Here is a 15,755-nt window from a genome sequence, read left to right on the forward strand (position 1 = left end):
CTTTGTTGCTGTCAAACTGATGAAACTTTTGACAATTGACACTATATCCTACTGCATAAACATTCCAGATATTCTAGCTTTCTTAAAAGCTCTTAAGGAAAGACTGTCTGCTTACTTTCTAACCTAAGCTTATAGCTTCTTGATGTGGTCAATATTGTAGGTCATGATGAAAGTAAGTAGTTAGGTAATTCAGGAATAATACTTTGTTCATATATTTTGTGTATTTTGGGCTTTAGGACAAATGATTTTTCTCTTTAGGCTCTATATATCATGTTATAGAAAGTTCAGAGCTTTCATGAAGCAGATGTAGAGTCAAGTTTTAGCAGTTATTTGTGGAGTAAGTTTTTTATTGTATCGTTAGAAAGACATGTTTAGACAACTTAAGCCAGCAGATGGCACTCTTACCTTTGTGCGTATGTGAATTGCTGTTTGGGCTTATGGAGACACAGAGCTTGATCTCAGAAAATGTTGAGGATTGCATTTCCCTATTTTTATTCGAATACAGTTTTATAACAAAGCAATAAAGTTATTTTTACTGTTATGGAGAAAAGTGGATGAATGGGCAAAATCATTTCTATACATAGGCCGTTTAATTATTTGTTAGCACGTGAAATGATTTAAGATCCATATGGATGAAAAATGTACTTCCTCCAAGTGCAAGTTCTGTATTGTATCAGTGTCTTTTCTTCCTTTATTTATAACTCACAATCTTAATCTGATAAATCCAGCTGGGTGGACAATAGAGTGAGAACAATTTCTCTCTTTTCCTTTGTCTTTGGGATTTCATAATATCTTGGAATCAATTTTAGTGCTACCAGGAATCTTAGGGATCATCTCGTTGAATACACAACTTTTAGGTGAGGAACCGTGGCCCACAGAGGTTAAATAATTTGTCCAATCTGAAGTTAGAAATACTTTCTTTTTTAAAAATCTTATTTAAATTCAAGTTAACATGTAGTGTAATAATGGTTTTAGGAGTAGAATTTAGTGGTTCATCACTTACATATAATACCCAGTGCTCATCCCAACAAGTGCCCTCCTTAATGCCCATCACACATTTAGCTCATCCCCCCACTCATACCCCTCCAACAGCCCTCAGTTTGTTCTCTGTATTTAAGAGTCTCTTATGTTTTGTCCCCCTCCCTGTTTTTATATTATTTTTTCTTCCCTTCCTTTATGTTCATTTGTTTTGTATCTTAAATTCCACATATGAGTGAAGTCATACGGTATTTGTCTTTCTCTGACTGACTTATTTCGCTTAGCATAATACACTCTAGTTTTATCAGATTGCTGCAAATGGCAAGATTTTATTTAAAAAAAATTTTTAATGTTTATTTATTTTTGAGAGAGACAGAGTGTGAGTGGGGAAGGGGCAAAGAGAGAAGGAGGCACAGAATCTGAAACAGGCTCCAGGCTCTGAGCTGTCAGCACAGAGCCTGATGTGTAGCTTGAACTCATGAAGTGCGAGATCATGACCTGAGCTGATGTTAGACTCTTAACCGACTGAGCCACCCAGGTGCCCCAAGATTTCATTATTTTTGATAGCTGAGTAATATTCCATTGTGTGTGTGTATGTATGTACATATATATACACACATACACACACACACACACCACATCTTCTTTATCCATTCATCAGTCGGTGGACATTTGGGCTCTTTCCATACTTTGGCTATTGTTGATAGTGCTGCTATAAATGTTGGGGTACATGTGCCCCTATTAATCAGCACTCCTGTATTCTTTGGATAAGTACATAGTAGTGCAATTGTTGGGTCATAGGGTAGTTTTATTTTTAATATTTTGAGGAACCTCCATACTGTTTTCCAGATTGGCTGCACCAATTTGCATTCCCACCAGCAGTGCAAAAGAGATCCTCTTTCTCTGCATGCTTGCCAACATCTGTCATTGCTTGAGTTGTTAATTTTAAGAAGTGCTCCTGCTTCTCAAGGTGCTGTGAGAGGCCAGTATGCAGGTATCTTCTGCTCCTGGCTTCCCACCTGCAATGGACACCATCACCCCCAGCTTTCAGTCCTGGGACATCCAACTCTCTTCAGGGTCCCTTGGGGCAAAACCCTTCAAGCCCTCTACCTCTGAGCACATAGAGCCTAATCTACCCCAGTGGGTCTGAACCAAAACTGGTTACTTCTCTTCCCAGGGCATGGAGAACACAAAGGTATATCTGGGGGAGGAGAAAAAAAAATTTTTTTATTCTTTTGGCCGATGAATGTTGGGCAAGAAAGACAAATTTTAGTTTTTCAGTAATACGGTGTATTTCATAGGGCCACACTTTATTCTAACCAAACATTTTAGGATTGGTGGCAATACTTGAAGAGGTGAAAAGAAAATTCAAATTCACAGCGGCTGCTGCTTCTAGTTTAGACTATCCAGGTCCTCAAGCACCTGCTGGGTGAAAAATAGGTTGAGTTTAAGTGGAACAACTGAATTAAGACTGGAGTGTATGGGGAAATAAAGATTAGTTGTTTTTCCCAGAGGAGTGGGCCTCTTCTACTCTGCAGCTGAAAAGGATTACTGCCGCTTAATGGTTCTATTGCCCAACTTGATTTCTTCTCAGAAGCTCTGAGCTTCCTATAAAATGGAATTCACACTTACTGCCTACTTACTCCTTAGGGAGAATTGAGAATTCCCTAGGTTAATTTATGCTAAGTGCTTTTTTTTCCTAGTCAATAATAATACCAATCAGAGTTCTTAAGATGTCATGTGGACCACTGAGCACACCTGTAACTCCCCTCCACTTTTTAAAGTTGTTCTTGATATATCTCCTATACCAGGATCTGAGATAATTGTCCACTACCAGAAAACTTTCCAGTGAGGCAGAGGAAAAAAAAATGATTTTGATACCCACCTACCTCTCCAAATGTTGGTGTAACAGCTGAACCTTGGGGCTGTGTGTACCTCATCTTTTCCATCAGTCTTGGTGTCTGTGTCTGGGTATATTGCAGTGGGTTCATGTGAGCTTCTGAGAGCTGATTGTGTGCCTCTGTTTCCAACATGGTGGTGGGGGCGTCATGGTGGTAGCTTGAAATCAGTCACTTTAGGAATATTTAAAAGGAGAGATGGGGGCACTTGGATGGCTCAGTCGGGTAAGTGTCCAACTTTGTCTAGCTAGGGTCATGATCTCACAGTTTGTGAGTTTGAGATTCTGATTCTGTGTCTCCCTGTCTCTCTGCCCCTCCCCTGCTCATTCTCTCTCTCTCAAAAATAAATAAACAGTATTTTTTTTTTAAAAAAAGGAGGGATGGGGGCGCCTGGGTGGCTCAGTCAGTTAAGCGTCCGACTTCAGCTGAGGTCACGATCTCGCGGTCCGTGAGTTTGAGCCCCACGTGGGGCTCTGGGCTGATGGCTTGGAGCCTGCTTCGGATTCTGTGTCTCCCTCTCTCTCTGCCCCTCCCCCGTTCATGCTCTGTCTCTCTCTGTCTCAAAAATAAATAAACTTAAAAAAAAAAGGAGGGATGAAGACTACAAATGATAGCTGACTGATAACATTTATCAACACATTACTACCTAAAAACCACATTTGGAACCAGTTTATGAGATAATTTATTTTTAAAAAATGCATAGGAGGAACCTAGAGGTTTTTCACTTCACACTTACGTGAAAAGAGTGTCTATAGAGATTCTGGGTGATTTGTAATGGGACGACTATTCATTTCCTCCCCTTCAGTGTACATTGACCACAATTGAAAATGCCACCACTGTGTTTGTTTAATACAAGTTAATTGTGTGCCAATGACAACAAGTCTTTAGAGTGTGCCACAAGTTCACTCTCTAAAAAGAAAAATATAAGAAAGTAAGCAAGAAAATCTTTTGAATCAATGTTTTAAAAAGGTGTGTTGAGAGAAAATAAGAACCATTTGGATTTTATTGCAGGAAACCTCTGGTTTTAGGAAGAGCTATTTGTACCTTAATTTTTATCATCCCCACTCCCACCTTCCTTCCCCTCAGCTGTGTCCAGGTATGTCGTGTTCAACCCAAAGTACTTTGACAGTTATCACAGATTTTCAAGAATCTTGTGCTAAGCCTCAGGGGACCCAGGGTGGATTAAATGGAATGATGAATTAGTGGCTGCAAAGTATTGTGCTATTGAAAAAAAACAATTCCCCTCTTCTAAATACCACCACCTCCACAAACAAAAACAATCCTGTGCTTGACTCCGTAATGTCTTTATTTTCATTAGACACTATTTTATTTTATTGTCAAGTGTGTCTTTATTTTCATTAGAACCATGGTGAAGGCAAAGAAATTATTTTCTGTATAGTGCTATCATATTTCACAGCAGGATTGCTAGACAATATATATAGATATTTTAGTCAGGAATTCTGTTAAGTTTCCAAGAAGCTCAGGTATCAAATACTGTTTGGCGGCGGAGGGGGGAAGGCCTCCATGGGAAGTTAAATAAAATGGTAGAAGGCCTTTCATTGCCTTGCATGATTATTAATGTTCACACTTCAGGGACTCTAAGCTACGGAGCCGTGGATTCACCAAGCAGTGTCCCCAAGACCCTGAAGTCATCCATATAGTTTTCTAACTTTAGAAATAACCTTATGTTGGCTTCATGCAAATATCTCAGGATCCAGTGTGAACCACAGGTACCCTGGAGCCCTGAGCCTCCAACCAGAGCCCAGACGGCGCTCTACAGATGTCCTCCTCCACACGTGTCTGGCTCCACCCCTCTATCATCACTCCAGGGACAGAGTTTGATTAGAGTACCAGAAGCTTATCATGAAGGTTATCCTTGATAGTCTTTTTATGTCTTCTCTCCCTAAAATGGTTATCAAGAAGTTATCCTTCATTTCTTATACCTTATTAGGACTGAAATTGTGGGTATTTGAGGTTAGAGTCACATCAGTGCTTGGGTTTTCCTGTGAGCCTGAGCATGTCAGATCTTAAAGTTCATGGATGTAGGCACACATGATCCTTAAGCCAATGTAATTCTCTAATCTACCTAACCCAATACAATATAATAGAAATGCTTATTTAACATGCTTATTTAATATGATTATTTAACAGACATCTATTGAGACCAAAAATACATCTATAAAATGAATCAAGACATATTTGAAACAGCAAAGAAACCATAAATAATAATACCTACCATTTACTGTTTTTTCCTGTGCCAGGAACTGTGTTGAGGGCTTTTAAGAAATTACTCACAGAGAAAATCTAGAACCACACAGCTTAAAAGTTTTAGAGCCAGGTTATGAGCATAACTGGTTTGAGTATGTGGGCTTACCCCTCTGCAATCCATCTATCACATTGTATAAAATGGTATAAATGGGCACCAAGGGGATAGCTGCAGAGTGATTGGAGAAGGGAAGACTTTCTTGAAAGACATAAATTTGGAGCCAATTTTTGACATATGTTCTGTGGCTTAATGCCACTGATATATTAACAACTTAAAGTGCACAGATTTACAAATTTGAAGATCATTTAAAATTTTGGAAGGAGCAAATGGTACATGTACTAACTTAAATTTATAGGCACAAAAAATTTATCACCGTTTCCCACCCCTCTATTTCTACAATCCATCATAACACCACTGCCAGAATTTTCATGAACTGTTATTTCAGCTCAAATGCCTTTCCTCCATCACCATCCCAAGCTTTGATCCACAATTCATATTAGTGACCTTTTTTTGCTGTTGGTCAACAGAATACTTTTCATGATCTTAGCCCTTGTAATGGTGTCTGGCTTATCATAGATTCTTAGACATACTGGCTGAATGAATTCTAGTGAGAAGAGTATCTCATTTTTGTCTTAAATTCTCTTTCTTGTTTTCAAAGCCACATTATTCTTACTAACCAGACTTTCTCATTACAAACTCCCTCCTTGGGCTGTTTTGGTGTCTCAGTCAATTAAGCATTCGACTTCAGCTCAGGTCATGATCTCACGATTCGTGAGTTCAAGCCCCACATCTGGCTCTGTGCTGACAGCTCAGAGCCTGGAGCCAGCTTCAGATTCTGTGTCTCCCTCTCTCTCTGGCCCTCCCCCACTCATTCTCTCTCTCTCTCTCTCTCTCTCTCTCTCTCTCTCTCTGTCTCTCTCAACAATAAACAAACATTAAAAAACAAAACAAAACTCCCTCTAGTCTTCTCCTTGCAAAGAGGGAAAAATACATAACATTGAGCTCTTAATGAGAATGAGAAGGGTAGGAGAACCTTTCCAAGATTTTTGCTATAATACAAATTCAATTCCAAGACAGGAGACCAAAGCCTCTTGAAAGATAAAAAGTTCAATTCATACAGAAAGGCTTCCTGATTCTCGTTTGTGTGTAAGTGGTACATGTTAGAAGGTTGTTCTATCATTAGCTGCCAGATAGAATCTGTTGACGATTTGACTCTGGGACCGTTCAATGGAATGCCTGTACAAGTGGTCAGGAATAAGCTAACTGCTTCTTTAGACTGGACAAACATTTCTTTTTGGACTACACTCATGCCTTTCCCAATGGGACATTGTCACATAATGTTTGCACAAGTGCTTCCTATTTGTAACTTTGCCAGGACTGTGTCCTGTGCGATTCTGCTTGTGTACCCAAGACGCCCCCAGTTGCCAATATTCAGACATCATTAATGACCTTACTAACGCCATTTGATAAAACATTTACATCATTGCTTGCCTTGTATCTTATTTTTGAGACATATTGGAATGTCTGTACTACATTTCCCCACTTCTTTCACTTACCACATATTTGCTTGATGGGGTGGTTTTGAGTCGTTATGTTCTGGTACTTTTAATTCCCTTTTGGCTAGAACCTAAGTGTTTGGTTTGCAGGTCATGAGCCTTGCACCTTGGCAAGAAAAACACTGGTAAAGGCACAATAATGAGGAGTATTGCTTATTAAGAGGTCTCAAGTAGTTCATCTCCCTGCCGTACTGTTACTTAGGGAAAAGTTCCTTTTCTTCTCTGTACTTCTATAAAATGAAGAGTCAGTTTGACCTGAAGGGTATCTGCAACTGGTGTCCTGTCTTGTACCATTTCTACATAATTTCATTTCCACAGTGGTTCTCTTCCATAGGTTCTGAGTTGCCTATCCTCTGGGATTATTTACTTTTTTTTTTTTAAGTTTATTTATTTTGAGAGACAGAGACAGAGACATGTGAGTGGGGGAGTGGCAGAGAGAGAGAATCCCAAGCAGGCTCCTCACTGCCAGCACATGGCCCAATGTGGTGCTCTAACCCATGAAGCCATGAGATCATGACCTGAGCTGAAACCTAGAGTTGGAACCTTACCAACTGAGCCACCCAGGCTCCCCTGGAATAACTTCCTTTCTTAATAGAAATAGCTTCTGCCTTAGATCATTGTCACCTCATGGTCCCCTGATACTGACTTAAAAAATCTGTTTAGGGGCGCCTGGGTGGCTCAGTCGGTTAAGCGTCCGACTTCAGCTCAGGTCACTATCTCGCGGTCTGTGAGTTCGAGCCCCGCCTCAGGCTCTGGGCTGATGGCTCAGAGCCTGGAGCCTGCTTCCGATTCTGTGTCTCCCTCTCTCTCTGACCCTCCCCCGTTCATGCTCTGTCTCTCTCTGTCTCAAAAATAAATTAAAAAAACGTTAAAAAAATTAAAAAAAATCTGTTTAGATTCCTGAATGGCAACTTTTATCTTGACTTCTGGGCTATATGGTCCTTAACATTGGACTTAATGGACCTCCTGTTTTATCTTGGTGTAGTGCATTTATGTCTGACCTATCTTAGAAATTCCTGTGAGAATATTGATCTGGGATTGGTAAAAGGGATTTTGTCCTTAGTGCTTCACTCAGGGGTTAGGCTCTTCCTCTTGTTCTGTTTGCTGTGATCATTCTTTATTAAGTAGCCAGCAAAAACAACATTAATTCACTTTATTTACTGTTGAATGTCTAATATACACATGTACCATTTGGACATTTAAAGAGATATATACTGTGCAGCTGTATCCACTACAGTATCTATTTCTTGGTTACCTTCTAAATATCCCCATCCTCAGCCTTATGGGTGCATCCTAATTACTCTGAAGTGGTGTTTCTCATCCCTGGCTACGTTTATTTTAATCATCCGAGGTGTTCCTAAAAAAATGTTCCAGTCCCACCCAGATATAAGTGAATTAGAGTCTCTGAAAGTGGGAACTTGGAGTTTTAAAAATTGCTTCCTAAGTGTTTCTAAAGTACAGCTGTGATGGAGAACCATAGTCTCAGCCAATCAATGTGTTATGACAATTTCCCTGGTGGCTGTTATTGGTGAACTTCTTGTGAGAAGGAGAATATTCAACCTTAAAGGCAAAGTGAATGAGGAAATATGTGGCCCCAGTTACTTATGGCTATCATTTCTTGACCAGTCTTAGGATGAAGGTGATGCTCTGGATAATAAAACAGAGAAAGTGATCTTTGATGACATCTTTGAGCTATTGAATTAATTAATCCTGAAGCGTGCCTTACCTTTGGACTCCTGTTATGTGAGAAAATAAACTTCCAAGTCGAGGAACTGGTATTAGAGAGATTTAATGATTCATGGAAGAAATGAAAACCCAAGCCTTGAGGTTCAGTGTTCTTCCTGTACATTCTATGAAGTTACCCTCTCAAGAAATTGGTGAATATAGAAGAGATGAGAAAACAGTACCTGCTCCCAAGAAAATCACAGTATTTTTGAGGGAGATAAACCACATTATAGAAATCTAACCAAATGATCATTGTAACAAATGCCAGCAACATGTTCAAGTTTACAAAGACTTTCAACATCTATTGCCTCTTTTTATCTTCTCGATAAACTCTTAGGCAAGGATGTTATTATACCTACTTTACAACTGAAGAGATTGAGTCTCAGAGAAGATGTACTATTTGCCCAAGATGATCCAGTTGGTAACTGAGCTAAGAACTGAACCCAGATCTCACAGCCTCTTGCTGTTAATGACCTTTATGTTTTGGAATTCCATTAGCTCTTCCTTACCTGGATATAGAGACACAAGGATTCAGAAGAAAGTAATGCTGTACTGTTCTCAGCTGCGATAGTGACTTGGTATGCATCTGGGTTTACTCTACATGGGGAGTTGTGGATTTCTGTTCAATCTGGAAGGTGGATGAAGTTTATAGAAATCGTTGAGTTCAAGGGAGGGAAATTTTATCTTGGGAGATTAGAGTGTAGGGTTTCTGCGGAGGATTTAATCTGGTTAAATGGCTCAAGATTACCCATCAATGGGATTTGGGTTCAATTGTGGGAGCAGGTGGCATACCCCTGTTTTATTTCTGTATTTGTTTTATTGTCTCATTTGGTGCACTTTTGCTCATCCTTTTCTGGGTAAAACAACCACATTCTTGATAAGCACAGAATATGTGTAAGTTCCTGCAATCCGTGTTCTAGAACTTTCTACACTTTCCCTGAATCCCACCAAATTCAAGGTAAACTGATTGCCTCCATCTGTAAACTAAGCTTTTTTCTGCAACTAGTTTTCCCCTAACTTCCCACAGGATAAAAAGAACAGCCTAGCAATCTTCCCTTTGTATTGCTTATAATTCTGAGAAGATAGCAAACCAATTAAATAGTGCAGCTGTACAAACATTCCAACTATAATCTATGAAGTTCAGATCGTGAACACATTTTCATTGTCTTCTTTCCCCATATGGAATCTCATTGTTTCTTTTAATTATATTTTAAAAATGTGTTTCTGTAAGATGGAATGTTCTTTAGCCAAAGTAAATTTAAGCTACACTTGCAATGTTGAAATGAAAATTTTGAGGGGAAAACATTTTTGGGAGAAAATTTATTCAGAATAAATAAGGGTCTTTGGGAATGGAAACAATTGAATTTCTGAGTCTAGTTTAGACTAAATCAGCAGAAGATTCCCCTTTTGTGTTTTTCAGCAATTACCTAGTGGGATCACTTTTTGGGATAGGTGCCTAACTTAGGAACCCAAGTCACTCTGTTAAAGATAGAATCATTGCACTGAACATTTAAGAGCATTTACTATAAAGCAGAGCCTACTTCAAGCACTTTGTGTGAGTTATGCTATTTAATCTTCAAAATGGCCTAATGATGTGCTCTTCGTTACCACCCCCATTTTGCAGACAAGGAAACAAAGGTATAAAGAGGTGAGTAAATTGCTTTTTGTCATCACCAAGCCAGTGTTTAAACCCAGGCATTTTGACTCCAGATCAATGCTTTTATTTATTTTTTAAATTTGTAATTAAAATGTTTATTTTTAATTAAAATGTGTATTGAGTTCTCATTAAAAACAAGGCATAATATTTGCTTTGAATCTGCTTGAGAAGATATGACACATTCATAATAAATGATAACTATCGATAGAATCAGAAATGTATTTTGGCCAACTCTTGGAGGTATATAGAGAACCAGAGGTAGGGGATAGCCACAATTCTGTTAATATGGTTCCTATGAGTTATAACTTTGGGATAGATTCACATCAACTGTTTTAGACTGTTTGAGAGATTCTACTTTATGGTACTGTTGTTTGTGGGTAGATCCATGAGCATGCATGCTTATATGGCAACCCACACACATATACACCTACCCCCCCCCACCCCCACATGCAAAAAAACCACACACACACACACACACACACACACACACACACACACACACTGGATTTGACAGTGTACTCTGTCCTTCCACGAAAAGGAATGGGAAAATAGCAGAGAATTTCCTCCATTGTGTGTGAATGTTAAGGCCCTCTAAATGACTGTTATCCAGATCAACATTTTTTTTTTAATTTTTTTTTCAAAGTTTATTTATTTTTGGGACAGAGAGAGACAGAGCATGAACGGGGGAGGAGCAGAGAGAGGGAGACACAGAATCGGAAACAGGCTCCAGGCTCTGAGCCATCAGCCCAGAGCCTGACACGGGGCTCGAACTCACGGACCGCGAGATCGTGACCTGGCTGAAGTCGGACGCTTAACCGACTGCGCCACCCAGGCGCCCCGCAGATCAACATTTTTAATCACAGTGCTTAAATACCTTCCTTCAAAAGGAAGCTACCTATTTAATTGGTTTTCCTTTAAGTGGCCTCTTTGGTTTTAGAACCACTAACTGGTTGGCCAACTAACTAGTCAAACAGTCTTCGAGTGACGGTAACACAGTTTTCTGTATCTCATTACCAAAAGGCAAACTGGGAGAAATCATTTCCTGGAAACAATCAGAGAAAGAGAAGTACATTTTGCAGCTCTATTTTGAACATGTGGACAAAATTACCTGTTAACTTTTGTTTCTTTTACTTCATGATTGTTGAGACATTTTCACTTTGCATGTAATAAAAAAATAGAACCATCTGTTGAACATTCCATATTCCATACTTTTGACTTTATTACATCCTCCTAGAAAATACTTCATTGGGTCTCAAGGACAAAATCATTCTTTTTTTTTTTTTTCTCCAGTTCATACTTGTAACCCTCTAGAAAGTGACATATTTTCAAATGAATTGCCTCAACTGGTTGCTCATTGTTCACATGCTCTGCTGTATTAGGAATGTAACTTTGCTCCTCCTTGGAAGACAAGTAGTGGTTAGTGCTGGCTAATGATGAAAGGAATACACTTCTTCTAGTTCTTGATGTTTCTTTCTATAAATCTGACTTTTCCCATAGCATTTTTAGATACTTTAGGGATGGGACGCAGAAGAAAAATGACTTTTCAAAGGTCATGTGTTTGGAGAGCCAGAGCTGGAGTCACTATCTTAGCCTAGACCATGTCCAGCTAAATTTCTCCCCCTCTGTCATCTTGATTGCTTCTTAATCATGGTAGATACTAGTCAAGCATGAAACTGTGCTTTCAAGTGTTGTGCTTCCTTAAGGATTTGCCATTTGTATATATTTTTGGAAATGTACCAAATGTAAGACCTGCCATATTCTGAAGACCTGAGGAACTCCTGCTCTGGCTTCTGTCCAATTCTGTTGATCAATATAACCAGGGATGATAAAGCTTTAAGAAGTTGAGTCACACCAGTAAGACAGGAGAGAGAATGCTTGACAAATGGAGATGCTAATTAGCTAATTTGCCCACTTTGACCTTTTGTTAAGTACTGCCTCCATTGAGCCATTATTCCTATATTTCTTGGGGGAATGCTATAAGAAACATCCTTATGAAATCTGATACTACATTTGCATGTTATTAAGGGGCATGCTGTTAAGGAAGTTGCCTATAACATGGATCAGTGCCCCATTAGGTAAGTCCCATGTGAGAATTTGCATTTAGTTCTAAATGCAAAGAAAAGTCCTGCTTTCTCTGAGCAGCCATTTCATCTTTGTTTCTCCCTTTTTAACAACAAAAGTCAATCATAATTTCCTTATCTCTTTGACTAACTTAGAGAGAAAAATGAATTATATAAACACTTATGATCTGAATGCTCACTTAACTCCCTCCCTACACATGCCTTAAATTTTTCCAAGAATGATTTATTATTATTATTGATAGTTTACTATTTTATTAGATGTGTTTTTGTTGTGTGTTGCTTAAAATTCTTTGTAAAATCTAGTTGGGGTATAAAATATCTATTAAAAATGTATGAATTGTGAGAATAACAACTGTATGAGGAATGGGTTTTGTCCTTTATCTGGGAGAAACTTGATGAAACCAGATTTCTTCTTGTAAAAGACATTCTTTTTATTTTTTCTATTAGTGAAGAAAATTTTTTCTCTACCCTTTTAGGTTGCTGATTGGAGGCCTGCTAATTAAACTGATAAAAGACAGATCAGGAAGAGAAAAGACAGGTTTTTATTTGTATATGTGCATGGGTGTTCGCAGAAAATGTGACTCAGGAGGCAGTTAGAATTGGGGGCTTATATACCATCTTAATAGGAGAAGGGGAGAGGGAGAAAGGTTCTTCTGGGAAAACAAATGCCTTTTAGGAAAGATAAATGAGCCTTTAGAAGAACAGATGGATGATGTGATAGTTTTGTGATAATGTCTGTTTAGGCAGTTTCTTATGCTGGTGCCCATTTCTTGTGTCTGGTGATAGGAGTCAATCTTCCCTGGTTATGAAAGTTCTGAAGGAGTGGGTTTATGTCAGATGAATTCTTTTGGGAGGGTATGCTTTTATGCAGGTAAGGGGAATTTAGAAAAAAAAACCCCAAATATTCTTCACAGTGGTATGTTCTGGATTTCTTTGCCTCAAAGATCATCGCCCTCAGCAGGGAAAGTTAATTGGGTAGACCATTTGATGTTGCAAAGTTTGTGGGTTAGAGTGGGCTCCAGGTATGTATTTCTCTAGGTTTTAGTCAAATCCGATAGTTTAACACATCCTTTCTTAGCTAGTTATTGTACTGTATCCTCTGATAGAATTTCCAGAGTGCTTGTCTTGCATTCTGATTTTCTCAAACTCTGTTTCTCTTCCCCAACTCACCACACAGACCTTCAGGATTATGGAGTTCCTAACATCTCATTTTCTGTTTTTCCAGTTGTAAATGTATTCTCCGTTATTGCTTCAAATGACAGATTTGTGCTCATTTTGTATGAGTTAACGCCTTTTTCAAACACCAGTACTACTTAGCACTTCTCAATAGGGTAGAGCAGCCATTGTATTGAAGGAAGCCTGTATCAAAAGGAGTCCTTTCTTTGTGCACTTTTACTTTGCTTTATACTTACTTTTGGTCTAACTAGGTTCAAGGCTCCTAATTACTTTATTCTTGACAGAATTGGAGAGTTAAGTACTAATAGGGGTAGAAGTTAATTGAGATATGTAGAATTTGCTCAACCAAAAATACATAGTACTTTATAAAATGTCCAAAGTACATTTCTAGTCTATACACTTCTTTTAGTCTAAACTATTATACTTGTTTTTACACTGATTACAAATCAGTTCCCATTTGTACTGCAATAATTTCCTAAACTATGACTTTGCTTTCTTGTATCTCTTTCTTGCACCGCAATCCATTTGTCCTGTAATGTGGACAATGTGGTCTTTTAAAGGTAAGAGAGATTATTAAAGGTCCAAAACCTTTCATGGTTATCCACTGTCCTTAGGATAAAACCCCAACTTCTCAGCATAGCTCACAAAGCCCAGCATGACTTCGGCCCTGCAACTCACCTTGGGCCTCATTTCATATCATCTCCCATTGTTCATTGCTTTCAGACCAAACTGGCTACCCTTCTTTAACTGCAGTTTTTGCCTAGGGCTTTTGTACAAGGTGTTTCCCTTGCCTGGGCTGTCTTTGTCCAGATTTTCTCATGGTTGGTTTTCATCGTTTGAGTATCACCTTCCCAGAAAACCTCTCTCTGACCACCTTCTCTAAAATCGCTCTCTCTTACCCTACTTTCTCTCACTTCCCCTTGTTTTCTTCCTATCACAACCTCTATCTGAAATTCTTTCTTGTCCATCTCCTCCACAGAATGAAAACTCAGTAGGATTAAGACACTGTCTACTTTATTCTTTGCCATGATTTTATTACCTTCATTAATATGTACTCATTGGTGATTTATTGAGTGAATCATGTCAAATAGAAAAAAATGATTATATTACTTTCTAAATCATTAGAATGATGTTTCCTAATTAAATAGTAAATTAATGGAGCAGATGTGGAAAATTGGTTTTGAATTTATTGTATATGAATATTTTGAAAATAATTTCACTCAAATGCTTGGGAAAGCTTTCATAAAAATTTTTAAAATTTTGAAATAAGCATAAACTTTCAGAAAGAAGTACAGTACCAGAACTATCTTTTTTTCAGAATCATTTGGTAGGTAGTATTGTTACTTACTCCTGAATATTTTTATGTGTAATTCATACTTAAAGGATCTTGTCCTATTTAACCGAATTCAACCACCAAATCAGAACATTTACATTGATACGTGACTGTGGTATTTTTTTGGAATTCATTCAAGTTTCATGGTTGTCCAATAATTCCACTTACAACTCCTCCCCTACCCCAACACCCCGAATCCAGTAGAATCCCTTGCTGCACTTAGTTGTCATTTCCCTTTAGATTTTTTCACTTTGGAACAGTTCTTTAGTCTTCTTGACTCTCATAATCTGGACACTTTTGAAAATAAAAGGCCAATTATTTTGAAGGATGTCCCTTAACTTGGGTTGTCTGATCTCTGCTCAAGATTAGACTCAATTTTGAATTTTGGCAAGAAAGTGCCAGAAGGGATGCTGAGTTCCCTTCATTACATTTTATCGTGTGACATATGATTTTCAATTGTCCCATTGCTGATGATCGGCCCAGTAGGTGTGTTCATTGTTATTGAGATGTCATTGTTTCTAGGCTTTTGCAATGGGCAGATCTAAGGAATAAAAATACATGTAATACACATATTTATATATTTCTATATGTATGTATATATCAGTCTGTGTATCAAAACTATAAATTCACACACTTCCTTCAATACCAATCTTCTTTAACCATTTCCTAATCTTCCTCATTGGGTGAGTTTACATGTGATGACTTTATCGGCCTAACTGTATCCTAAGTCTGGTCTGATTTTTGAATGCAAGAAAAAAAAATCCACAATGAGTATTTGTATCCATTCTCTGAGAAAAACTGTGGCTGGGCAGGAAATCTTGGGGCAAGATGTAGGGGAACATGTTGAGAAATGTATACTAAATATTAAATGAATATATAGTAAGTTTTTACAAGTATCATACTTTTTGTTAAATTTCATAATGTAACAATTTTTATTGTTTATGCTATTTGAATTCAGGGAGTCACTGTTACTTTTGCTGCCTTTTTTTAAAAAATGGAGATAATCTTCTCAATACTCTTAAAGTTTGACTAGTTTGTTTGCCATATATATATATATATATATATATATATATATATATGGCATA

The sequence above is a fragment of the Lynx rufus genome, unplaced genomic scaffold (assembly GCF_022079265.1).
Source record: "Lynx rufus isolate CCGP_SWC_20201006 ecotype Redwood Valley unplaced genomic scaffold, mLynRuf1.p SCAF_7, whole genome shotgun sequence".
Lineage (NCBI taxonomy): Eukaryota > Metazoa > Chordata > Mammalia > Carnivora > Felidae > Lynx > Lynx rufus.